Source organism: Bos indicus, chromosome 7, assembly GCF_029378745.1.
Source record: "Bos indicus isolate NIAB-ARS_2022 breed Sahiwal x Tharparkar chromosome 7, NIAB-ARS_B.indTharparkar_mat_pri_1.0, whole genome shotgun sequence".
Classification (NCBI taxonomy): Eukaryota; Metazoa; Chordata; class Mammalia; order Artiodactyla; family Bovidae; genus Bos; species Bos indicus.
The window spans coordinates 24,780,230-24,808,026 of record NC_091766.1 but is presented as its reverse complement, the minus strand read 5'-3'; the positions used below and the strand labels follow the sequence as shown (position 1 = coordinate 24,808,026).

Here is a 27,797-nt window from a genome sequence, read left to right as displayed (position 1 = left end):
TTTGCGACCCCATGGACTATAGCTCGCCAGGCTCCTCTGTCCTTGGGATTTCCCAGGCAAGAATACTGGAGTGGGTTGCTGTTTCCTACTCCAGGGGATCTTCCCGGCCAAACCCAGGTTTCCGAATTGGCAGGTGAGTATTTTGCCTCTGAGCCACCAGGGAAGCCCCTTAGTGACAATATAAAAATATAAGTTTAAGAAAAAGAGAGAAAGAGAACTCCAGTCCATAATATTTGATAGGTTATAAAAATGAGTGGATTTTTGCCCCAACACTTTCCATTCCTCATAGCATTAAAAAAAAAAAACTTAACATTTAACTTATTTTAAGAAAAATGTTAACTTCTAACTTCTACCAAATGTTAAAAGTGAGTTTAAATATTAACTGACATTCAGAGTTATTATTCATTGTATTTTACTGATCTTGAAAGTAAAGGTAATCTACCAAAAGCTAGTGCATGTTAGAAAGATGTAAATAAAATTAAGGCTGTGGTGGACAAAATAAGGTCTCCCCCACATACACCCTAAGGTGTCTATGTCCTAATTTCCAGAACCAGTGAATATGCTACCTTAAATACAAAAGGTTCTGAATTTGGAAAACATAGATCCCTCAGTTGATCGCTGTTTCCACAATAAATTGGTTGCACTGACCTGGAAAAGGGGGCCACAGCTTTTCTCGGTTTCTCAAAGTAGGTCTAGAACCTAAGAAAATTTAAGAAAGAAGCACTACATTAGAACCATGGTTTATTGTTCAATTTAATAAATGGTCTTTAAATCTTCAGTTATCATTAAAACTGAATCTGTATGAAGATGTGAAATAACTGAAACTTCAATGACTGCTCATGAGTTCTTTCTGACCCGCTGAGATGTCTGAGTTGTTCACGCTTACCACACAAGGATGCTGTCATGGATGCTCTGGATCTCCTATCAGCATAGTGAGTGAGAAAGCTCAGTAGTGTCCGACTCTTTGCGACCCCATGGACTGTAGCCTACCAGGCTCCTCTGTCCATGGAATTTTCCAGGTAAGAGTACTGGAGTGGGTTGCCATTTCCTTCTCCAGGGGATCTTCGTGACCCAGGGATTGAACTTGGGTCTACTGCATTGCAGGCAGATGCTTTATCATCTGAGCCACCAGAGAAGCCCTCCTATCAGCATAGTGTTGGTAACTAATGGACTCTGGGATTTGTGGTCAGACACCTTGGTAGCCATTTAACTTAACGTGTTCTAGTTTAATTCTTGGAGCTTCCTGGGTTGGGGGAGGGTCACAAAGAGTCTCTCCTGAAGCACATGACTAATCAGAAGTGATCTGGGATTTCAATGCACATCAGAATTTTCACTGACTCCAGGAAGTTAAATGGTGATGGCATTGGGTGGGTGGCTGGGGAGTGAGTGGGGGTTTCTCAAGTAATTCACAAGGAGGCAGATATTTTGAGCAACTAGGTCGAGCTGGGCAGTGGTTCTCAGGAGTGGTTCTGGAGCTGTGGCAGCAGCACATGAGAAGTTGTTAGAAATGCAGTTACCTGGTTCTTCTCCAAACCTACTGACTCAAACTCTGGAGGCAGGCCCAGCAGTGTGTTTTAACAACCCTCCAGGTGTTCATAAGATGAAAGTTGGTGAATCATTGAGCTAAAGCATAATATCCCTAACCTATCTGTTGAATATTTTGCATTGATTTTTGTATTCAAGAAACAATATTCAAAGTATTGGTTTTTCAGGATGGGAAGAGATAGGGAAGGGAAAGAAGGAAGGCAACATAAGTTAACAGAAGATGGAGAAATTAATTTGATTTCCTTTTTATCACTGCTTTTCTCTCCTTGTGTGTGTGTGCTAAGTCGCTTCAGTTGTGTCCGACTCTTTGCAACCCTGTGGACTATAGCCCACTAGGCTCCTCTGTCCATGGGATTCTCCAGGCAAGAATACTGGAGTGGGTTGACATGCCTGCCTGCAAGGGATCTTCCCCACCCAGGAATAGAACCCGCATCCCTTATGTCTCCTGAATTGACAGGCAGCTTCTTTACCACCACTGGTGCCACCTGGAAAGCCCCTTTCTCTCCTTAAAAAAATGTTAATACAATGCTTTCCTAATCACTTGTGGCTGCAAATAAATGCTTCTTTCTAGGGCACTGGGTTTTAACCTAGGAGCTAGGAGACTGTGAGAAAGCTTCCAGGGCCTTATGAGCCTCTTAGACATTTTTCCTGGGATAGATTTTCATCATCAGGTCAATAGTTCAGTCTTAGCTAATTTCCCATAGTCTGAACAACTAAACTTATATTACCAAGAATAACGAGGTCAAATTAGATTAAAGCAAATTACATTGGGAGTGGCTTAGGACAAATTTCAATAGACATCACCATCTGATTTAAAATTCTTGGCTATCCTAACTTGACTTATTCACTCAACTTCAGTGTGACCTTTCTTAGTGTTAACATTCCACTGCTGCTGCTAAGTTGCTTCAGTCGTGTCCTACTCTTTGCGACCCCATGGACTATAGCCTGCCAGGCTCCTCTACCCATGGGATTCTCTAGGCAAAAATATAGGAGTGGGTTGCCACGCCCTCCTCCAGGAGATCTAATCTGCATCTCTGATGTCTCCTGCATGGGCAGGCAGGTTCTTTACCACTGGTGCCACCTGGGAAGCCCTTCACATTCAACTAGGTGTGCCTAAATCTAAGCTCACCATATGACAAATGCTAAATAGAAAAGGAGGCTGGGATAACACTTGTAGACCAGGCAAAGAGGGATATGTGATCTCTGACTAAATTGCAAAAGTTAATATGAATGGAAGATTCCTAGGTGCAGTGAGTTGTAGTGAAAGCTTCAAAAGCTCTTTTCTGAGCTCTTATGTTGTATCATATCTTTAGTCATGTCCTCTTCTTTGACTTCTGCTGTCTCAAATATTCACCCTATGCTGAGGGACTGTATGTACTTAAAGTCTCAGGGTAGCCTAACTGATGAGAATATAACCTTTGTGGAACATGAGCAATTCCCTTATATCCCATAATTGTCATTCAACCTCAATCTTGTGTGTAAGATTTTTATTAAAATCTAATTATTGGATTTGTTCACAGTATAATTTATCTTATTTAGATACTTTATTATGTGGATGACTATTATAAGTTGTCATTCCTCATAATTGTAACATTTACATTAAAATCAACTTCTACTGAGTTTTCAGAGTGCAGCTTAATCAATGTTATCTTGCTGAGCTTAGGGTCTGGGTCATGCATCATCTACACAACTCATCTTCTATAAACATATTCACATCTGTATCTTCCTTAAGCAATATCACCTATCCTCAGTTGTTAAACATGTCCTTCTACTTTATATCCAACCACTTTCTCTTACTTTCTGTTAAGACCCCCTTTCTCACTTGGTATTTTCTCCAGCAGTTATGAACATTTCCTCCTGTATGTATCCTATCAGTCTCCTGAGTTTTCCTCAGTCTCTAAGTTTATTCTTCTGGAGGAAGAAAAAGAAACCCTCCCTCAATCTTGCGTTTCTTTACAGGTGCCATCCCATCTCACTGTGACTGAGACAGTGAAAGTCTTGAAAGTCTACTTCGACCTTATTTCCAGTTATTTACTTCTTTTGCATCTTAACTCAGTGATATCTTATTTTTGATGCCAAAATTGCTCTCTAAAAGTCCTTACTGATCAACATATTGTTAAATCCAATGACTTTGTAATATTTTCTGTTTAGATATACAGACTTTATTTGACATCTTTGAGTGTTTATTTCTTCTTGAAACTCTCAGATCTCTCCATTTCTAAGACACTACTTTCTCTGGCTTTTCTATGTTATCTCAAAGTGCTTTGCCCCTCTTTCTCAGCTTAGTTCTTAAATATTGATGCATCACAGGATTTCAACCTACTACATTTCTGGTAACAGTAAATGGCACCATTATCCATCCACATAATTACTCAAGTCAGAACCTTGAGTCTTTTTAGAGTCAGAAATTGCTCCTTTGGCGGTCACATAGTAATATCTTAAAATGTATCTCTTAGATGTCTCCCTGCATCAGTTATCCATCCCCTGTGCCCTTCTCAACATTTCTAATTCATTCTCATTATTCAATAGTCAAAGTTTTTTCTTTATCAGGAAATCTTCCTTAATCCATAGTTTCTGAACAAAACTGCATTAAGCATAACTTGAAGTATTAAAGTAACTGAGTCCATCTCTTGCCAATTGACTGCACATTGCTCATTCACACTAAGAAAAGCAACTGAAAGCCTTTGAGTTATTTAAGACTAACTTCTATTTATTTAAGTTCTGGTAGCTGTCTCATTCAGCCTGTTAACTGGCTATACCATCTGGCTTTGTTTTCATTATCAAGAATAGCCAAGCATAAAGTTGTGAAACTGAGATGGGAGAAATATTCACATGAGCCCCCAATTCAACATTATTTGCATACTAGGAAAACTGCCAGCTATTCTAAAACAGCTGCAAAGAGCCATAGCAGATCCTAGGAATACCAAGAGATAGTGGAATTTGTCTTCTACACGTATCTACCTTAATTTCTATCCTTCCTTTTAGCTTCATAGTATTCCTATCTTGTTTCTTCTAACCTATAAATATTTGGAGTCCACTTGCCCCATATCCCCAATATTTTATTTGTGCTCCCTATGTTTTTCCTAGTGTTAGCTAAGGTAAAGGAAGTTGATGTTAAACATGTTTGCATAAAACTTATGCCTGTTTTAATATTGATAGAATTGGGTATGAGGCATTGCGTACCATGAATCTGTTAAATGCTTGACTTATAAATATTAAATAAAGTATTAATTATTGAATTCAGAGATTGTGACTTTCAATGAAGTCTTATGCTATTCTATTAAAACTCTTAGTTTTAATAAGTTTAAGAAATAAATAAACCATTTAAACTAGATTACAAAAAGATGAAATGATAGTCCTTATGCATGAGAAAAACAAAAGGGGAATTATCTTTGCTGGTAGTAGCAAATTAGGTAATTAAGACCACTCTTCTCACTGAAACCAGCTAGAAAACTTGCATAAAATTTGTTATAAAACATTTATTTGCAAAGATCACTATCCTAACAAGACAGTAAAACAATTAGTGGCTGAGAAGACACTGAGAATTAAGTCCTGAGAATTAAGTCTTGACACAAATGCAGAGACATGCAGCATCTCTTTGGGATTTTGGCCCAGGGGTCTTTGATCTGCCCTGAAGTTGTGGTAGGGAAGCTGAGCAACACAATGGAAGAAACTGGGAGGATATAGGACAAAAGTTATCCTCCAGAACCCACCAGTGATGGGGAACCTTATACACCCCCAATGGTATAAATAAAGGCACAAAAATTACATTCTAGAAATTAGGGTAAACAGAATGAATCAGCTCCTGCGGAGACTATAGAATAGCTTTAAGACATCTGAGATGTTCTGAAAAATCCCAACCCTAGCACTTAGTAATTACATTTAATGTAATTAGTATTTGAAATTATAACCAGTATCAATAGTATTTGAATTAAAACTTAGCATCTTGCTACCTTCTTTCTACATAGTGTGTCTCTTTGCTTTTCCTTTCTCAACTGTTATTACTTCTTTAAACATCATCCTATTTATTTGCCACTAGCTTAAATTTCGGAGAAGGCAATGGCACCCCACTCCAGTACTCTTGCCTGGAAAATCCCATGGACGGAGGAACTTGGTAGGCTGCAGTCCATGGGGTCGCTAGGAGTTGGACACAACTGAGCGACTTCACTTTCACTTTTCACTTTCATGCATTGGAGAAGGAAATGGCAACCCACTCCAGTGTTCTTGCCTGGAGAATCCCAGGGATGGGGGAGCCTGGTGGGCTGCCATCTATGGGGCCGCACAGAGTCGGATATGACTGAAGCGACTTAGCAGCAGCAGTAACAGCTTAAATTTATCTTGATTAATATCTGAGTTTCTTGAATCTAGCGATTGAAGCCCTTCATCAGTTTTAAAAAATTCTTAGTTGTTATCTCTTTAAATATTCCTTTTGGCCCATTCTTTCACTCTCTCTCTTTTTCCTTTCTAGGACTTTAGTTAAATGTGTGTTAGATCTTCAGAAAAATACAACTTACTTAAGCTGATGCAAAAGAAAATGGTAAATCTGAATATCCTTCTATTAAGTAAATTCAATTTTTAATTAAATGTTTATCATACAGTTAAATTACTTATGATATTATCATAGCATCAAAAACAGAAAAATAAAAGAAAAAAGAAAATAGGAAAATCATAAACATACCTGTATGCATGTAAATTTCTGATTTATGAGAAAAGTAGCACTAGAGAGTGGTGGGAAAATTATATTGATTTCAAAATATTATGTTATGAAAATTGGATATCCATGTGGGAAGATAATGAAACTTGTTTTGACATCATGCCACAACCAAAAATCAATACAAGTTGATTGCAAATTTCAGTGTGAAAGCAAAAACAATAAAATTTTTAGACAATGAGAGATTATGAACTCAGAATGTGAAACATTTGAATAGAACCAAAACACTAACTATGAAGATGGCTAATATCTCTAATTCAGTTCAAATTAAGACCATATGTTTCTCTAAATTTATCACTAAGAAGATGAAAATTCAAGCCACAGATTATGAGAGAACATGTACACATGCAGAGAGCTCACTTTTTATTGAAAAAGAATGTGTAACATTAAGTATATGGCTAGAAAGGGCTTCCCACATGGTGCTGGTGGTAAAGAACCCACCTGCCAATGCAGATAGATGCAAGTTTGATCCCTGGGTCGGGAAGATCCCCTGGAGGAGGGTGCAGAAACTCACTCCAGTATTCTTGCCTAGAGAATTCCATGGACAGAGGAGCCTAGTAGGTTGCAGTCCATAGGGTCTCATAGAGTTGGACACAACTGAAGTGAGTTAGCATACAGGCATATGGCTAGAATAGCAAAACTCGTTAACCCTGTATTAAACTTATCTTTGAATTTTACCTTGCATGAGCATGGATATTTTTATATTGCAATCATAACTCACATAGATGTAATGGATGTAAGTAATAAGCTATTATGCATAATAAAATTTGAAGCTAATGTATATTAACATTTTAAAGAAAAGGAATTTTACTGGTACACAAAAAGTATGGCATAAGTGATAACACTTGGAAAATACTAAATAAATTAGTTTTACCATTTTATATTTTATGGCTTCCATTACAAAAATTGAATAGATTAAAGCAACTCAAGTACAAGAAAAGCTTTCAGATTTAAAATTTTGATAACACTTTGTGAAATTAAAATTTCCCTGAGGTAAAGCCTTAATGTTTAAATTAAATTTACACCAAATTATTTAGAAAGTAGAAGAGTAAACCCATAGTCATACAAACTAAAAATATATGGTTATAAATAATGGAAAAATATTTCTAAACTGAAGATGAAATTTTCATGTGTTAGTTTAAAATTCCAGAAGAACATGACCTTGAAACCATACCATTCAAATTATAATTTGATTGTTGTTTGAAATTCATCATGGACTACTACTGTAATTAATCTTAATTAAAATATTTAAGCCTCAAAGTTATTAGATATAATGTAAGATTATGATCACAGGAACTAGATTCTGTTCCATATTCTGCCACTTATACGATATGTGACCTTGGATACACTTAACTTCCCTGTGTCCAAGTGCTCTTTATTATATAAAGATACTTATGTGACAAAGGTTATACTTTTTAATTTATAATACATTTTACATATTTGTATACCTGATTTATGCATGTGTACGTTTACAGGAATACGTAAGAAAATGGTAAGGCACTCCTCTACGTAAAATTGTTTTTTCAGATTTTATGTTCACTGTTAGCCATCCACATAAACTTTATCTCAGCAGTTATATTCTACACAGCAAAAGAAATACTTCTAGTCCAAAAGGGTTAGTTTTATCTTCATGATAAATAGTCACCAAAACCAACTAGTTGTCAGGCACTATGTTTGATGTTCTTCTAAATGTAAGAATATGTGAACAATTATATTGTTTCATTTTAAGAACTTTTCATAACTGTCATTTAGATGAGCGCCAGCACCAACAGACATGAATCACCAGGTGATGTATTTAAGACGCAGACTCTGATTTTGTAAGTTTCAAGACTCACAATTCTGCATCTCTAACAAATTCCCAGATGATCCCCAGGCTGCTGGTGCAAAGATCATGCTTTGACAGTAAGAGCGAGTCTCCTTCACTGACTTCTGTTTAAAAGCTCCCCGTGTGTTTTTCTTTTCAATTGCTTATTCCCCCTGATGTTTGGCAGTCTGTACTTCTTTCAGGGTTATTTCATTATTTCCTGGTGTCGCTCCTCTTGAAGTTTAATATATATATTAAAAGATATCCCCATACTTTCTCATCTATAATTTATTTTTCAGCCAATTGTGCCATCAGTTAATGAAGAGTTGCTCTGTGAAAATTCCCCATCCTTGTAAAAAAAAATACTCCCTTTCTTTTTATAGATCTATCTTCAGTAGAGGAAAAATCAGTTGGGACCAAACAAACTAGATGCCAGAAACACAGACACTAGACTTCAGTCCAAATGAGCTCAGGGGCTTATAGACCACACAGGCAGGACAAGGGGGAAGAAGACGAGGTGGAAATAGATGAGAAATACATTTGCTAAAGGAGTCTGGAGTTTAAATTTAGCCACCCCCACAAGGGAATTTAATTTTGCAGATCTAGAAAGCTATAGACATGCCTGGGATAAAAGTAAACTATGTCATATCCTGGTGCCTATCTTTATACAGACTACATAGGAGTTTTAACTTCATCATATTAATTTGGCAAAGTATTGAGTATTGGAAGGCCCTTGTGTCTATCTTTTCCAGGTATTGCCCTAGTTTAGCATGAATAAAATGCCTGACTGATCATGCTTATTGGTAAAAGTCACAGAAGAATTACCACTAAACTAGTATTTTTCAGCAGTTCTTAACTTCCTGAACTAGCCTCCTATTGCTTCCAGCATTAGTCCATGCACACCCTAATGTATGGTGTGTGTATGCGTATGTGTATGTGTGTGCTGGACTTTAACTTGTTGACAGGTTTCCATTTCTAGAGTAGCTACATCCAAATTTGAAGTAGAAACTGATGACTATAATGCAGAGATCCAAGATACTGAGCTTAATGTCATGACTGAGTGGGATTTTTTTTTTTTTTTTTAGTTCTACCATGCAATATTCAGTTTATTTAGTTCCCCAACCTGGGATCAAACTCATGCTCCCTACTTTGGAAAACTGGAGTCTTAACCACTGGACCACCAGGGAAGTCCCAGGAGTAGGATTTTTGGATTGTCTTTCTTGGAGTAGGGGTAATGTAATCTCTTTGTGGGGCAAAGAGTGAGCCATTGAACCAAGATTTTTATAAACAGAATGACAGATTTAGGTAGTAACTATGCTCTTTGCCAAAGATCTCCAATTTCTTTCCAGGCATATCATGGAAAGTCTGTCAGTTATAGGTGGCAATGAACTTTGCTGGGAACAACCAAGTGTGGTCAGAAATGATGTATACCAACTTGGGGAGAAGGCTCTGATCACAGAAGCTTTCACCTCCCAAATAACTGCATTGGTCAGAGCCTTCTCTAACCCATACTGAATATGTAATATACATAAGGAAAAAATATTTATTGGGTTAAGTCATTATTCTAGGGGTTGTCTGTTACTGCAGCATAAACTCTCACCTATTCTGACTCAAGCAGACTTTAATTTGGTCAATTTCTGTTCTCCTAATCTTTTCTGACTCTTCTCCTTCTTACATCTCTCTCGTGCCTCCCTCAAGCTTAGAGAGAGTTCTTTCAGTCTGTACCTCATCAGCTGTGAAGAATGAGTAGGCTTTTTCAGAGTCTTTCAGTAAGTCGACATATAAGGAGCCACCAGTATCTACTGTTAGGGTCAACCCTGGGAGATGCCACACTATTCAAGTGAAATCCATACAGACAATATAAATGATCTCTCTATCATCTGGAAATGACTCACATTAGCTAATGACTGATATTCTAAGTGCTGGCCACATGTTTTTGTTGTAAATACTATTAACTGATGGACTGTAGTCATTATCTAAATTAGCAGGTATTTAAGCCTGGATGAGCAATACGAAAATCTTTGACAATTGGCAACATGTTTAGATTCTGTTGTGTTTACCTGCAGGGAAGATGAACAAGAGATTCAGTGCAATTGCATACATGTGTATTAAGTCACTTCTGTCATGTCTGACTCTGTGCCACTCTATGGACCATAGCCTGCCAGGCTCCTCTGTCCATTGGATTCTCCAGGCAAAAATACTGAAGTGGGTTGCCATGACCTCCTCCAGGGGATCTTCCCAACCCAGGGATCAAATCTGTGTCTCTTGTATCTCCTGCATTGGCAGGCAGGTTCTTTACCACTAGAGTTGCCTGGGAAGCCCATTAAGTGATAACCATGTAAAAATTTCTTTAGTAAGTGATTTAAATCTATTAAATTCCAATTAATCTTCAAATCCCCTTGAGAGATGATTACCTCAACTAAAAATTAGACAACGTGTAACTTGGCTAAGAGCTCCAACTTATGAGGACCAGAAAAAGTGAGTGAAGTTGCTCAGTCGTGTCCAACTCTTTGCAACCCCATGGACTGTAGCCTAACAAGATCCTCCATCCATGGGATTTTCCAGGCAAGAGTACCGGAGTGGGTTGCCATTTCCTTCTCCAGGGGATCTTCCCGACCCAGGGATTGAACCCAGGTCTCCCTCATTGTAGACAGACGCTTTACTGTCTAAGCCGCCAGGGAAGTCCATGAAGACCAGAAGCCAACATTCAAATCTGGATATATCTATCTGTCCTTGACACTTACGTGGTCTGAGTTCTGGGTCTATATCCCCACTACATTGTTTTTTTTTTTTAATATTCAGTTTTATTTCTTTTGAAAGATTGATGTGGCAGAGGCTGTTCATTAATCAAAAAAAGATTAGGTCCTCTTGTATCTGAGTACATAGCTTGATTACATTCCCAAGCTCTCTTTCAGTTAGGTGAATGATGAGTTTTCACCAATGGAAGGTAGGGGAAGTTATGTCTGCCACCTCTGGGTTAAAGCTTTAAGTGAAGGTAGCTTCCCTGTGCTCTCTCTCCTCTTCTCTTTGCCAGGTGCAGATGGTGGTGGCATAGGGGATGGCAATGCTTTAGAATGCATTTAGAAAGAAGTATCCTCATTTCTAAGTCATCTCTAAGTCAGCTTGTCTAGGAAAGTCACTCTAACCAGGCTACCTGAGTACTTACAAAAGTGAGAACTTAACTTCTTTTGTGTTTAAACCATTTACATGTTTGGAATCAGTTACAGCACCTCAACCTACAGCAACTTATGCAATAGAATTCTTAGATCAGAGATCATTAATATGTTTAAGATTTGTGATACATGATGTCAAGTTGTTTTCTTAAAGGATTGTAATAATTGACATGCTGACCAGAAATATATGAGGAACTGTCATATTGCACCTATCAACATATATTTTAAAAAATATTTCAATTCTGTGATTATTAGTCTTTGAACACATCTTTCCAGTATTTTGTAGAATAGCAATACCTGTGGTGTCTCAGAACTGGTAGGACAGCATAAGGCTATAAACTGAAGTGCATGTGAGCTCTCACGCTAGTCTGGCCAAGGGAGAATGAGATTTTCTGGAAGGAAGATGTGGCCTTTGGGCCAAGTGACCTGACCCTCAGAGTGTGGTGATGTGAAGAACTATGAAATTTATTTTGGTGAAACTAGGTTTATGGGGAAGAGAAATAGAAAATGATTTCACTAAAAAGGTGCTATAAAGAATGTAGACTTTGAGAAGGGTATAGATAGCTTTCTGGAAGGACCCCTAGAACATGCATACAGAGATGGGCTTAAGCAGCCTGCCCTGAGCAAGACGCAGAGATGGATGGGTCAAAGATTTCAAGGGGCAAAAACCTTCTGGTCTCCATAGCCCAAAGGTTCCAAGATTGTCTGCCAGACGTGTGACAAATCTGATGCCATAGGATGTTTAATCTAGAAAACCTTCTCCTGGGATCTGTGAATTGCTTAAGAAGGTTTAACTGGCTGAAATATTGAGAGTACAGAATCTAGAAAGCTTTTCTAGAAGGGTCTGTCTTCAATGTTAAAAATGATAAGGAGTACCTGGCTTATTTACCGCTTATTGTTAACAGTGGTGTTCCTTTGATGGATTGGTTAAACTTCCATTCATTCAGCAAATATCTCAACAGAATACAGTTTGTACAGCATACTTTTCTCATGTTACTCTAAAAGCCCTGCACTTAAATTGATTGTGTATGTATGAAAGGATAAAGTACACACTAGAACAAGGAGTCCTGCCAAAGATGAGAAAGTGAGGGAAATTCCATAATCTAGGAGAAAACTTTAAAGGAGAAAACTCTTTTCATTTGATCTCTGTCTTGGCACTTTCAGCTGGGGAAGTACTTCTATAGGAATTATAGAACTTGGGTTCAAATCCAGATACTGCCATTTAATGACTATTTGTTCTTGGAAAAATTATATATTCTCTCTGTCTCCATTTCCTCATCAGTAAATGGAAATAATAACTGTATTTCCCTCAATGGCTGTGTGAATTATATGAAGTATAATGTACTGTGCATGTCTGAATCATGACTTTCACAGATATGTGTGTGTGTTATTCACTCAGTTGTGTCCGATTCTTTGTGACTCCATGGACTGTAGTCCACCAGGTTCCTCTGTCCATGGGGTTCTCCAGGCAATAACACTGGAATGAGTTGCCATTCCCTTTTCCAGGGGATCTTCTCGACCCCGGGATTGAACCCAGGTCTACTGCATTGCAGGCAGATTCTTTACCATCTGCGCTACCAAGGAAGCCTAGCTTCCACAGGTATCTGGTCCTAATTTCTGGAACCTGTAAATGTCTTCTTATATGGCAGAAAGTGACTTTGTAGGTGTGATTAAGTTGAGGATCTTGAGATGTGGAGATTATCCAGGTGGCCCTAGAAGTGACCACATGTATATGCATGTATCACATGGAAATATAAGAGGGAGGAAGATGTGACTACAGAGAGACATAGGAAAAGGTGATGGGAAGATGGAAGTAGAGATTGGAATGATATGACCACAAGCCAAGGAAATCCAATACCCACCAGAAGCTGGAAGAAGCAAGAAGAAAATTCTCCTCTAGAGTCTCTCCAGAGAGAGCATGGTCTTGATGACATCTTAATTTCAGTTCCAGACTTAATGGAAATGAGGGAATCAATAATTTAAGGCTTCCTTGATGGCTCAGCTGGTAAAGAAGCCACCTGCAATGTGGGAAACCTGGGTTTGATCCCTAGGTTGGGGAGAACCCCTGGAGAAGGGAATGGCTACCCACTCCAGTTTTCTGGCCTGGAGAAGTCCATGGACTGTATAGTCCATGGGTGCACAAAGAGTCGGATATGACTGAGTGACTTTCACTTCACAGAGGCAATATGTGTTACGCGAGTGGAGCAAGTACAAGGCTTCCCCGGCTTTTTCAATCGCAATGCTCATGTGTTGAAAACATTGCAAGTTTGCTAGTAGAGTAACGGAGTGGAAACTGGGGCAATTACCATCTGCTGCCTTCACTAAGCAAAGTCAGAAAAGGAAGACTAGACTTGCCTAAACTTGTGGTAGTTTATAGCCCTTATTCTTCATTGTCCATCAGAAGCTATTCCTTCCTTCTTCCTTTGTACTAAAATACCTGCTTCTACTAATATTTCTTTTTTTTTTCTTTTTTTTAAAATTTTATTTTATTTTTAAACTTTACATAATTGTATTAGTTTTGCCAAATATCAAAATGAATTCGCCACAGGTATACATGTGTTCCCCATCCTGAACCCTCCTCCCTCCTCCCTCCCCATACCATCCCTCTGGGTCATCCCAGTGCAGCAGCCCCAAGCATCCAGTATCGTGCATCGAACCTGGACTGGCATCTTGTTTCATACATGATATTTTACATGTTTCAATGCCATTCTCCCAAATCTTCCCACCATCTCCCTCTCCCATAGAGTCCACAAGACTGTTCTATACATCAGTGTCTCTTTTGCTGTCTCGTACACAGGGTTATTGTTACCATCTTTCTAAATTCCATATATATGTGTTATTATACTGTATTGGTGTTTTTCCTTCTGGCTTACTTCACTCTGTATAATAGGCTCCAGTTTCATCCACCTCATTAGAACTGATTCAAATGTTTTCTTTTTAATGGCTGAGTAATACTCCATTGTGTTTATGTACCATAGCTTTCTTATCCATTCATCTGCTGATGGGCATCTAGGTTGCTTCCATGTCCTGACTATTATAAACAGTGCTGCGATGAACACTGGGGTACACGTGTCTCTTTCCCTTCTGGTTTCCTCAGTGTGTATGCCCAGCAGTGGGATTGCTGGATCATAAGGCAGTTCTATTTCCAGTTTTTTAAGGAATCTCCGCACTGTTCTCCATAGTGGCTGTACTAGTTTGCATTCCCACCAACAGTGTAAGAGGGTTCCCTTTTCTCCACACCCTCTCCAGCATTTATTATTTGTAGACTTTTGGATGGCAGCCATTCTGACTGGTGTGAAATGGTACCTCATAGTGGTTTTGATTTGCACTTCTCTGATAATGAGTGATGTTGAGCATCTTTTCATGTGTTTGTTAGCCCTCTGTATGTCTTCTTTGGAGAAATGTCTATTTAGTTCTTTGGCCCATTTTTTGATTGGGTCATTTATTTTTCTGGAATTGAGCTGCAGGAGTTGCTTGTATATTTTTGAGATTAGTTGTTTGTCAGTTGCTTCATTTGCTATTATTTTCTCCCATTCTGAAGGCTGTCTTTTCACCTTGCTAATAGTTTCCTTTGATGTGCAGAAGCTTTTAAGTTTAATTAGGTCCCATTTGTTTATTTTTGCTTTTATTTCCAATATTCTGGGAGGTGGGTCATAGAGGATCCTGCTGTGATGTATGTCAGAGAGTGTTTTGCCTATGTTCTCCTCTAGGAGTTTTATAGTTTCTGGTCTTACATTGAGATCTTTAATCCATTTTGTGTTTATTTTTGTGTATGGTGTTAGAAAGTGTTCTAGTTTCATTCTTTTACAAGTGGTTGACCAGATTTCCCAGCACCACTTGTTAAAGAGATTGTCTTTAATCCATTGTGTATTCTTGCCTCCTTTGTCAAAGATAAGGTGTCCATATGTGCGTGGATTTATCTCTGGGCTTTCTATTTTGTTCCATTGATCTATATTTCTGTCTTTGTGCCAGTACCATACTGTCTTGATGACTGTGGCTTTGTAGTAGAGCCTGAAGTCAGGTAGGTTGATTCCTCCAGTTCCATTTTTCTTTCTCAAGATCGCTTTGGCTATTTGAGGTTTTTTGTATTTCCATACAAATTGTGAAATTATTTGTTCTAGCTCTGTGAAGAATATCATTGGTAGCTTGATAGGGATTGCATTGAATCTATAAATTGCTTTGGGTAGTATAACTCATTTTCACTATATTGATTCTTCCAATCCATGAACATGGTATATTTCTCTATCTATTAGTGTCTTCTTTGATTTCTTTCACCAGTGTTTTATAGTTTTCTATATATAGGTCTTTAGTTTATTTAGGTAGATATATTTGAAAGGATAAATAAAATTGACAAACCATTAGCCAGACTCATCAAGAAACAAAGGGAGAAAAATCAAATCAACAAAATTAGAAACGAAAATGGAGAGATCACAACAGACAACACAGAAATACAAAGGATCATAAGAGACTACTATCAACAATTATATGCCAATAAAATGGACAACGTGGAAGAAATGGACAAATTCTTAGAAAAGGACAACTTTCCAAAACTCGACCAGGAAGAAACAGAAAATCTTAACAGACCCATCACAAGCATGAAAATTGAAACTGTAATCAAAAATCTTCCAGCAAACAAAAGCCCTGGTCCAGACGGCTTCACAGCTGAATTCTACCAAAAATTTAGAGAAGAGCTAACACCTATTCTGCTCAAACTCTTCCAGAAAATTGCAGAGGAAGGTAAACTTCCAAACTCATTCTATGAGGCCACCATCACCCTAATACCAAAACCTGACAAAGATCCCACAAAAAAAGAAAACTACAGGCCAATATCACTGATGAACATAGATGCAAAAATCCTTAACAAAATTCTAGCAATCAGAATCCAACAACACATGAAAAAGATCACCCAAAAACAACACCCAAAAAGAACAACCATGACCAAGTGGGCTTTATCCCAGGGATGCAAGGATTCTTCAATATCCGCAAATCAATCAATGAAATACACCACATTAACAAATTGAAAAATAAAAACCATATGATTATCTCAATAGATACAGAGAAAGCCTTTGACAAAATTCAACATCCATTTATGATAAAAACTCTCCAGAAAGCAGGAATAGAAGGAACATACCTCAACATAATAAAAGCTATATATGACAAACCCACAGCAAACATTATCCTCAATGGTGAAAAATTGAAAGCATTTTCTCTAAAGTCAGGAACAAGACAAGGGTGCCCACTTTCACCATTACTATTCAACATAGTTTTGGAAGTTTTGGCCACAGCAATCAGAGCAGAAAAAGAAATAAAAGGAATCCAAATTGGAAAAGAAGAAGTAAAACTCTCACTGTTTGCAGATGACATGATCCTCTACATAGAAAACCCTAAAGACTCCACTAGAAAATTACTAGAACTAATCAATGACTATAGTAAAGTTGCAGGATATAAAATCAACACACAGATATCCCTTGCATTCCTATACACTAATAATGAGAAAACAGAAAGAGAAATTAAGGAAACAATTCCATTCACCATTGCAATGGAAAGAATAAAATACTTAGGAATATATCTACTAATATTTCTACAGGTGGCTGTGTGAGCCGCTTCTGGCCAATGACATGCCAGCAGAAGTTTGTGCAGGATTTCTGGAAAGGATTTTTTTCCTTCAACAACTTTCTTTCCCTTGTGCTGCCCTTGCTGTCAGGCACTGAATATAATTGTATGATGCTTAGAACTGCAGTGCCTATCATGGGACCAGAAGAGGCAGGGCGAGAGAATTAGATGCCAACCTTAAACCAGACATCACTGCAGCCACCACCCTCCTCTGGACTTGTAGTTATATGCAAATGTAAATCCTTTGCCAGGAATTTGATTTCCTGCAAGTAAAAGTGTTTCTAATAGATACAATACATATAAGTAAATTCAGATCATCAATAATTTAGGTTCAGGGACCTTGGAGCACAGAATGATGTAACTGTATTACAACATTTTTGGGGAGAGAATGGGAAATAACTTTGAATTATTCAACCAGAGAATAAAAAAGAATGTTAGGGAGAATGATTAACCTGTTAAATTTAGTTATTCACTGGTTTGTTCAAGTGTTTACTGAGTTGTTTTTGACTGGTACTGAGCTACTGGGAATACTTTGATGAAAGAGGTGAACAAAGTATCTGCCTTTGTGTGGTGTGTACACGTTATCAACAGATTTATGGAAAAGATAAATACTGAATGGCAAGTGCTAAGAAAAAAACAAAGACAGTAATATGGTGAACAAATGGGGGTTCCATTGATAGAATCTCCTCTAGATCGAATTAAAAGATGAAGAAGGAGCCCAGCAGGGAAAATCTTGGAAAACAATGTTGCAAGCAGAGTAAGTGCAAAGCTTTGAGGCAGGAAAATTTCTAGAGAATTCAATGTTGCTGGAGCAATGTGGTATAAAGATAGAAGTAAGGTGAGCACAGAGAGATAGTGCCTAAGTCAGGCTTTGTGAGCCCTACCAGACTAAGGTAGGAAAGTGGATTTCATCTCACTTTAAGTTGGAATCTACTTTTTCACACTTTCAATGAGGGTTTTCAAGCAGAGAAGTAGGACGTTTTCATATATGTTTTCAGCAGTTCACTCTGTTTGGAGCATGGGCTAGGGGCAAGAGTCAAATCAGGGAAACCACTTGGCAGTAATCCAACTAGAACTGTTATGCTTCAACTAAGAGGACTGCAACCTGAGTTGGAACATTGGTTGGTAGGAACAGTGGACTTTGCTCATAAAATGAATGTTGTGGTACTGAAGGGGGATACGTCAAGATGGACTCACAGGTCTCTAGTTTGATCATTTCGAGGCAGTCTCACTTTCTAAAATAGTGCCACTTTCTAGGATGGGGGAACACTTGAAAAAACAATTCATAGAATGAAAAATTTAAAGTTCTGCTTTGACCATGGTATGTTTGAGAAGTCCTGGGGACATTGGTGGAGAGGTCAAGCAGGCAGTTTGACACATGAATCTGAAGGTCAAGGAAGGAGTCAGCACTGGAGACTACAACAACTTGATTGTTGTAACATCTAGATGGTATGCAACTGATGGGAATGGATCATAATCATTTGAGAAAACTGTGCAGAGAAAAGAGGATTCAGGACTGAGGCCTGCTGTGTGCTGACATTTAAAAGTCAGATAATGAAAGAACAACACTTTTAAAATAAAGGCTGGTGAGAACAGTCAGTGAAAAGGAAAATCAGGGGAATATAAAGTAATGGCAGGTACAACCTAAAAAGGTTTCACAAAGCAGAGAGTGATCAGAGATGTGTTGAATATATTTGAAAAGTCTGGTAAGTTCAGGGCATAGGCAGGTCTTTTGCGATAGACATGGTCACAGGATTAGGCAATAAGATCACTGGCGACCTTGACAAAAGCAGTAGACTGAGGAAGGCAGAAAGCCATAGTGGAGTGAGTTAAGGAGTAAATGGAAAGAGAATTAGAGTCACCTTTCCCAAGAAGTTCTTCTGTGGAGAGCAGAGGAAGGGGTTCATATTTATAGGAGAAAAGGAAAAGAGTTAATTCATTATCACCTCACTTCATGTCTAATCTCTCACTGAGAGATCAGTAGAGAGGGAGAAAGTGTTTATGTAGGACAGCCGTGGAGATGACTGGGAACAGAAATCTCTAAGAGATGGAGGAGCCCTTGAGAGGAGCAAGGATGCTTCCTTCAGCTTGTGAGGAGGGAAGATGTAGATGGTAAATGCTGTACTGACCCGAAAAGTTCTCTATACAAGGGCATCTTATATTAGGGACTTGAGCATCCACTGCAGCCATGAAATTAAAAGACACTTGCTCCTTGGAAGAAAAGTTATGACCAACCTAGACAGCATATTAAAAAGTAGAGACGTTACTTTGCCAACAAAGGTTTGTCTAGTCAAGGCTGTGGTTTTTCTGGTAGTCATGTATGGATGTGAGAGTTGAACCATAAAGAAAGCTGAGCACGGAAAAGTTGATGCTTTTGAACTGTGGTGTTGGAGAAGACTCTTGAGAGTCCCTTGGACTGCAAGGAGATCCAACCAGTCCATCCTAAAGGAAATCAGTCCTGAATGTTCACTGGAAGGACTGATGTTGAAGCTGAAACTCCAATACTTTGGCCACCTGATGTGAAGAGCTGACTTATTTGAAAAGACCCTGAAACTGGGAAAGATTGAAGGCAGAAGGAGAAGGGGACAATAGAGGATGAGATGATTAGATGGCATCATCGACTCAATGGACATGAGTTTGAGTAAACTCCAGGAGTTGGTGATGGACAGGGAAGCCTGGCGTGCTGCAGTCCATGGGGTCGCAAAGAGTCAGACATGACTGAGTGACTGAACTGAACTGAACTGAACTGAAAAGAGTATTCACAGATTTTGGTATCTGGGATGGGGAGTGTCTGGGAACTAATCCCCCAGGGAAACCACGGGATGAATGTGCCAACTTTTGTCAAAGAATGGTGAATCACAAAATTGCATTTGCCATGCATGACAAGGCCATCTGCAGCAGAGCAGTGATGACAAGCAAAAATGTGATTAAGGACTCCACACCAGCCATAACTGAACTTAGGGAAATTAAAGCCTAAGTGTAAATAGTGATAAAATTAATTAGGACTAGTGAGATGTTGCTAAACTCTCTTAGGTTGATGATTTCAAGAACTGAAGATAATTTTAGACACAACAGGAGTTCTGGGTTTGGGAAAGAGTTTATAATTTTGCTTTCTCATTTCCACTCCAGGAACCCGTTTATTGAAAACTGAACCAAACTCAGCAATGGACAGAAACTTCTTGATGAGATATGTGGAAATTCTAAAATACAGAATATAATAAGTTATAAACACCTTTCTATCTTCAAAAGATGATCATGGTGAGATGACTGTTTTAAAACAGAAATGTTACTCTGAAAATATGCTCTTTGAAAAGAAAATAAGACAGGTAGGAATACCTGACCAGGTCAAAATTATGACTGCCTTTAGTATATTAATCTATATCTAAATAATACCAAGAAATAAGGATAATAGACATTTAAGACAAAGTTATAAATAATATAAAAGAAAATATGATTAGGCAATTACCTCATTTTCTTATTCCAATGTTATTAACCTGCTTGTGTGTTTATCTAAATTTCGTTCTCAATAGAACAGCTGTCTCTGCCCCACAGGAAGCCCAAACTCCCTTCAATCTTATTCATTGATTGAGCGAATTCATGAAAAATTCAAGCAATTCAAGTTTATGTTAACGTGAGGGTGAGCATATTATTAGTGACATAGCTGGATACACTAGCAATTAACTGTAAGATCTTTGATGTTGTAATCAAATAATAAATTCTAGCATGAAGGTTCTGCTAGATGTCTCCATTAAATGATCTCTAAGGTCTCCTCTGTTTTAAATTTATCCTGTAGCTCTTTAAATCATTTGACTGCACCATAATCTATCTATGTATAAAGTGACATCTTGACACTCTTCCCTTTCCCTTGCAGAAAATTGTCAGAATTCCCCAAGGAGGAGAGGGTAAAAGCTGTCTTGATACTTGATTCCTTTGCTTTCCTTATCACAAACTTTCCAAAAAACACAAATGAAGTCAGATAATCTTGTTTGGAGCCTGCTGAGAAATCCAGTAATCCAATAAGTTATCTCAGGATTCATTTACAGTGCAGACAGAGCAGTCACCTAAAATATATCCCTTTTGACAGAATATACCCTGGATTTCTCAGTATGGTGAGCTTGAAAATATATTCAGGGGAACAGCCCTTCAGCAAATATTTGCAGACAGCCTACTATGTACCAGGTTGTGATTTAGCAGGGAACAACAGAGGTAAGCCTCTGTTCTCACAATATATACAAATGGTGAAAAGTGTTAAGAAAGAAAAGAAAATGAAGCAGGAAATGAGTATAGACTGTGATCACAGTAAGTAATCTATTTTATATAAGATAGCAAGGCTGAACTCCTTTGATTTGAGGTCCCTATTTGAATACAGATCTAAATTAAATGAGGGAACAAAAACTCATATAGACATACAAAGCTCAGAGAGTATAGCTCTCTAAGAGAAAAATGGTTTTCAGGCAGAAAGAACAGCAAGTACAAAAGATGAGGAACGACAAGGGGTCAATGGGGCAGGAGCAGAATGAGTGACAGAAATTAAAATCAGAGACCTAATATAAGACATTGAATTATACTTTTTATTTTGAATTATTTTAAGGTAAAAATTCATGTACAGTAAAATGCATAGATCCTAAGTACACAAATAAAATACAGAGTATTTCCATTACCCTAGAAAATACTGTCACCCCCTCCCCCCGCCCGCTCCAGTTATTCCAGTCCTCTCACAGATAATGGCTGTTCTGATTTCGATCACCAGAGATCAACTTTATCTCTTTTCAAACATGATTTGAAAGAAATTATACAATGCATATTTTTGGTGTCTGGCTTCATGTTTTTGTTTCTTTTCAGATTCAACCATGTTATTAAGATATTAGATATTCATTCTTTTCTATTTCTGTGTAGTATTCCATTGTATAAATATATCACTACCTGCTTATCAAATCTTATTGATATTTGGGTTATTTCCACCTTTGGGAAACTGTGAATGGAGCTGCTGTGAATACTGATATGTGATCCCTTTTGTGGAAATATGTTGTCATGTCCCTTGCATAAATAGTTAGAATCGAGATTTGTGGTTAAAGGCCAGGTATATATTTATTTAAGTAAAAAACTTCCTTATCAATTTTTCCAAAGTGGTTGTGCTATTTACACACCCACTGCAATGCATACTAATTTTAGCTCTGTATTATTGTCATGGCCTTTCAATTTTAGCTTTTTTCAGTGGGGTGAAGTAGTATTTTTTGTTGGTGTTGATTTCATGTGTACTTTCCAGACAACTAGTGACGTTAAGCACTTTTTCATGTACTTGCTGGACATTCATTTATCTTTTTTAATGATATCTCTGTTCCAGTCTTTTCTCCCATTTTAATTCAGCTACGTATTTGTTAGCCACTCAGTCGTGTCCAACTCTTTGTGATCCCGTGAACTGTAGCTTGCCAGGTTCCTCTGCCTATGAGGAACTAGGCAAGAATACTGGAGTAGGTTGCCATTCCCTTCTCTAGGGGATCTTCCCAGCTCAGGAATTGAACCTGGGTCTTCGCATTGCAGGAGGATTCTTTACCATCTGAGCCACCAGAGAAGCTTAACTGGGCTATCTTTTTATTATTGATTAATAGGAGTCTTTTATATATTCTGGTTGTATACCTGGTAGGATAATATTTATCCTCTAGCAGCTCCTTTTAGGGAACATTACTATATGATATGAAAATTGTCACACTTGGTGCTCATTCCCATATGAACACATTCGTGTGTCTATCCCAGATCTCTTTGTTCCTGATTGTCCAGTCTTTCTTCCTCCGGATTCCTGACTAGCTTGCCAAGCCATTTGCCATTGGCATGATTCTGTGTATTTTCTAAGCTCTGTTCAGGCAACTTCTCTTTCCAAGGAAAGTAGATGACCAGGTCACTGATCACTGGGAGTTTTGCCCACTGGGAGGATTTCCCCTCATTCTTGTCTTACACCAGGATATTAAGCCAATCCAAACTTTTTATCTCCCAGCAGCTAGTGATAATGGATTTCCAGTGGGACCTGAGGGACAGGCACTGGTGAGACAGAGGTGGCTGGTGCAGGTGTCTAGACTAGCTGCTCTTATAGTTCACTGTTCTGTCCAGCCTTGTTTATTCTTGATTCCATATGCATCATGCCAACTTTCTATTTCCTCTTGCATTTCTTAACCATACGCTTTGGTGGATCTGACAGAAATCAGCTCAGGATGGGCTCTTCCACCTGCATGGTCACTTTATGTCCTAGTAGAGTATAAATTTCTGCTGCAGGTGACATGGCTTTGTTCCAAAACTAATGACTGATGGTCTGCATTGTGATTCTTGCAGGAGGATTTGCCATAAATTTAACAGCATCCTTTTGTACCTTTAGTGTTTCCATTATCATAGGACTTGCCAGGTTGTATGGTCTGAGAGGCAGAGGTGCTTGCATCACTGCTGGGATCTACTGCAAAGTCATTTCCATTGCTCTGGCTACACTCAAAGTTGGCAGCATTTCATGGCACACAGAATGAGTCTTGGCTTATGCTCAGTTGTGGAAGATGCTGTCTCCATGATCTAAAGGGGCTTCCCTAGTGGCTCAGATGGTAAAGAATCTTCCTGCAATGCATGAGACCCAGGTTCAATCCCTAGGTCAGGAAGGTGCCCTGAAGAAGGGAATGGTAACCCACTCTCCAGTATTCTTGCCTTGAGAATTCCATGGACAGAAGAGCTTGGTGGGCTACATTCCATGGGATTGCAAAGAGTCAGGCAAGACTGAGCAACTATCACTTTCACTTTTATGATCTAAAGAGGTCTCCTAGGCTGTTTGCTTCCTTCTTCATGATGGGAAATGCAAGTGCAAGAAGTAATTATTTGTTTTCACTGGGTGTCTTGGAATGCCCTAGATACTGAACCCTAAAATTTTACTAATGTGGTGGGTCCTTGAAACTTCTGAGATTCTCTCTCCCTTCTGGAGCTCTTTTGTCTTACCAAGGCCTGCCACGAATAATTACTTTTTCCTTATCTTCTCCAATTAGCATGATGTTATCAATATAGTGGACAAGTGTGATTTTCTGAAGGATGTCCAGTCACTTTATACCTCTTTGGAGGGAAAGACAGCTGCCATAGCTTTGGTTTGAGAAATGTAAATGTATGGTCCACGTAGAAGCTGCTCTAGAAGCAGCTGGTCTATCTCCCAAAAGCTTTACAAGGGTGTTAAATCCTGTATGCTGGTAGTTTCTTGACTGATAAACTTATGCTTCACCTCCTTGACTGTGCACCCTCATATTTCAGGGCCATGCATGGTCTCAGTTCCTGCTGGTACATGCTTGTTAGATTCTGTAATTCCTATGAGATATCACCCCTTTCCTTCTTTAGAAGGCCCAGTACAACAATGGCCTGGTTTTGTTGTTGCATAAACCTATGTATCGGAGAAGGCAATGGCACCCCACTCCACTGTTCTTGCCTGGAGAATCCCAGGGACGGGGGAGCCTGGTGGGCTGCCGTCTCAGGGGTCGCACAGAGTCGGACACGACTGAAGTGACTTAGCAGCAGCAGCAGCAGCACGCCTATGTATGGGCCTAGGTACCAGGAAGGAAGGTGGAGGGAAAGTCCTGAGAAAATTCATGTCTTGCTAAGGAAAAGCCTTGTCTTCAAAACATGAAGGAATGCTGGTCATTAAGGAATCTGAGGTTAAACGCTAGTGTTAATCATTCAGTCTCATCTGACTCTTTGCAACCCCATGGACTGTAGCCTGCCAGGCACCTCTGTCCATGGAATTCTCCAGGCAAGAATCCTGGACTGGGTTGCATGCCCTCCTCCAGGTGATCTTCCCAATCCAGGGATCGAACCTGGGTCTCCCACACTGCAGGTAGATTCTTTACCATCTGTGCCACCAGGGAAGCCCAAGGAGTCTGAGGACTTAGGATTTTTAGTTTTATCAATCCTATTGCCTGTGTCATGGTTCCATTTCCCAACCAGGTCCCTGACCTTGGCATAGAAAATATGTACTGTTTAAGAATTTAATGTTCTTTGGAGCTCTGCTCCTCTTAATATTAAGTCCTAGTCCTGATCCTCAATGTTCTCTGTCTTTTCACTGCAGGAATTGAAAGCCTTGTAGTAAATGGCCTTTGGGGGTACAAAAATCAACAATAGGCACTGTTTAACATGATCATGTTTTAGTCAGACGAGGGACGATGGTGGTTTGGCCTTGGGTGGTAGGACTGTATGGATAAGAAAGTTTGGATTTTGATGATCAGATCTTGTTGATAGACTAGAGGGGGAGAGAAAGAGGAATAAAGGATAAGCTAATGCTTATTGTACTTAGTAAAATGAGGTTGACACATGCTTACATGCTAACACAGAGGGAGAAATTTTGGGAAGGTGCAAACCAAATTAAATGTGAGAAATCTATTAGAGATCCAAGTGGCGATATCAAATAAGCACTTGTATATATGAATCTGGCATTCAGAAATGAGGCCTGTGTGACATAAATCTGGAAATCAAAGGTCTATGGGTGGTATTTAAAGCCACACATCTTAAAGACGAGTGTGAGAACTAAGCCCTGGTGTACTGAAACATTTAGAGATCTGGGAAATGAGGAGAAGGTGGGAAAAGAGCTTGAAAATGAAGTAGAAGGAGAAATAAGAGAAAATGGTATCCAGGAAATGAAGCATATGATTCAAATGGAAAGAGTGACCACCTTGTCAAATACTGCTGCTCATTAGGGGGAATAAGAAATAGGCCTTTGTTGTATTAATCCACTGAGATTTTGAAGTTTGTTTCTGTAGTGCATTACATATTAATCAATACTGTATAAACCAACTTCTTGAATTGCTTAGAATTTAAATTCTGAAAGTAAGTACTTAAATTTAACTAGTAAACCTCCTGAGAGCCCTATATGAGACCATTTTGGGCATTTTATCTGTGATGATTTTGCCAGTTAGGATAGTTATTTTCTACTTGTCACTAGAATATCTGCTGATGGATTCTTGTTCATTGACTCTTTCCAACAACATTTATCAAATTTAGTACTCTAATAATTAAATTCCTGAGAAAAGTAAATTATCAATGAAATCTATACTTATGGCCCTTTTCTAGCATAGGGATGACACAGTTGGTACTCAGTAAATGTGGATGTGTTCTTCAAACACCTGCTTTATTAATGCTTTGTGTGTTATTCCCACAGAGACTGCAATATTAAATAAAATGGCCAAAGGCCAATCTCAGGTAGTACAATGGATATGGAAATTGGTTTCTTTGGAAACCTACTTAAAAAATCTGAAAGTGGAGTAAGTATGTTGACTGAAGACCACCAGAAAACATTGTACAGATGCAGAGGTGCTTGTTGAGGGGGTCTGAGGTTCAGACCAACTTCTCTAACCTGCTCTGTCTAGGAGGCATTAGTAAGGAGAAGGAACTCTTTTACAATTAGTCCCCCTAGACTAATACCTAGAATAGGTACCTTTTGGTAATCAGTCTAGACAAACTACCATTCTATTAGCATAGATTTGCACATCGGCACACAGAAGACGTTGCAGTGAAGTGGTATCTGCAAAGATGTCATTTGGGGTCTGATGGATTCAGACAAGTTTTAAATGGAATCTCAAAGTTTGATGAGGTGCCAGAAAATAGACTATTTTCAGTAGCCTGTATACAAGTGAGCAGTAAAGGCCAAAGGATGGTATTGGCATTACTTTAAAGCAGTGGCTCTGAACTAGGGGCAAATTTGAACTAGGGGCAAATTTGTCTCCTGGGGTATATTGAACAACGTCTGGAAACATTTTTTTTTTTTTTTTTGATTGTCAAGATCAAATTAAGTGTGAGAGGGAAGTGCAGGGTGATACTGGCATCTAGTGGGTAGAGGTCAGAGATGCTGCTAAAATCATACACATACACAAGATAGCCCCCATGGAAAGGTAGACTCCATTCCAAATGTCAACAGTGCCAACTAAGAAACCCTGCACCTTCCTTATTTCCTTCTAAGAGGAGGAAACCCCTGACATCTAAAATTTTATTTTATTTAGATTAATAAGCCTCTCTTCCGAGGACCTGACCTTTAAGGAAACTTGGTTCGTAGCGTATACTTTCCTGATGCTGCTGCTAAGTCGCTTCAGTCGTGTCCGACTCTGTGCGATCCCTGAGACGGCAGCTCACCAGGCTCCCCCGTCCCTGGGATTCTCCAGGCAAGAACACTGGAGTGGGTTGCCATTTCCTTCTCCAATGCATGAAAGTGAAAAGTGAAAGTGAAGTCGCTCAGTCGTGTCCGACTCTTCGCGACCCCATGGACTGCAGACTACCAGGCTCTTCCGTCCATGGGATTTTCCAGGCAAGAGTACTGGAGTGGGGTGCCATTGCCTTCTCCTAATTCCAGCTAATTATAGCGCCTTAAAGTGTTCACAAGTAAAAAAGTTATTTGAAGGTGATTGTTTTTACTTGCTTAAAAACAAAATCCTCAGCTTGAATAAAATAAAAAAAAATTCTGATTTTCACTCTTAAACCCCTTTATATTTGCCTATGCTCAATCCAAGTTCTCCCAGAAACTGAATTGAGATATAGAGAGGGTAAGATCTCAAATCCACGACTGGAGAGACTGTGTTTCATGGGGTTAAAAAAACATGAAATTCTACGTCTTGGATGGCACTCCTAAGGAAGCGTTGACTTCCACCGCTCTTCTTAGGGCATTTATCAGCTACCCTACCAGTTTTAATATTACTATCCCGTCTTCAAGGACTGCCTGCCTTTCGACAAGGCCGACAGGTAACGCACCCCAGCAGATCTCGCCGGACAGCCCCGAATGCCTAAGCACAGCCCCAAACGCCGCTGGACGGTGGGCGGAGCGGGCTGGAAGGCGGGGGCACCGATCTCCTCTGAGGATTGGAGCCCCGGGCAGCCCAGGAAGGTCGAGGGTGTGCGGGGTCCCCGGCCCGCCGGAGGTTGGAGGGGGCGGTCCCGGCGGCGGGCGCAGGCGCTTGGC

The 27,797-nt window shown here is 39.1% G+C and overlaps 1 long non-coding RNA gene across 1 annotated transcript; it reads left to right on the top strand.

Annotated features, from left to right (window-relative positions):
* On the top strand, positions 1-26,921 carry LOC139184114 (uncharacterized). Its single transcript, XR_011567587.1, has 3 exons — positions 1-133; positions 780-1,019; positions 26,848-26,921. It is a non-coding gene; the product is annotated as an uncharacterized lncRNA (long non-coding RNA).
* Positions 26,922-27,797: the final 876 nt, after the last annotated feature.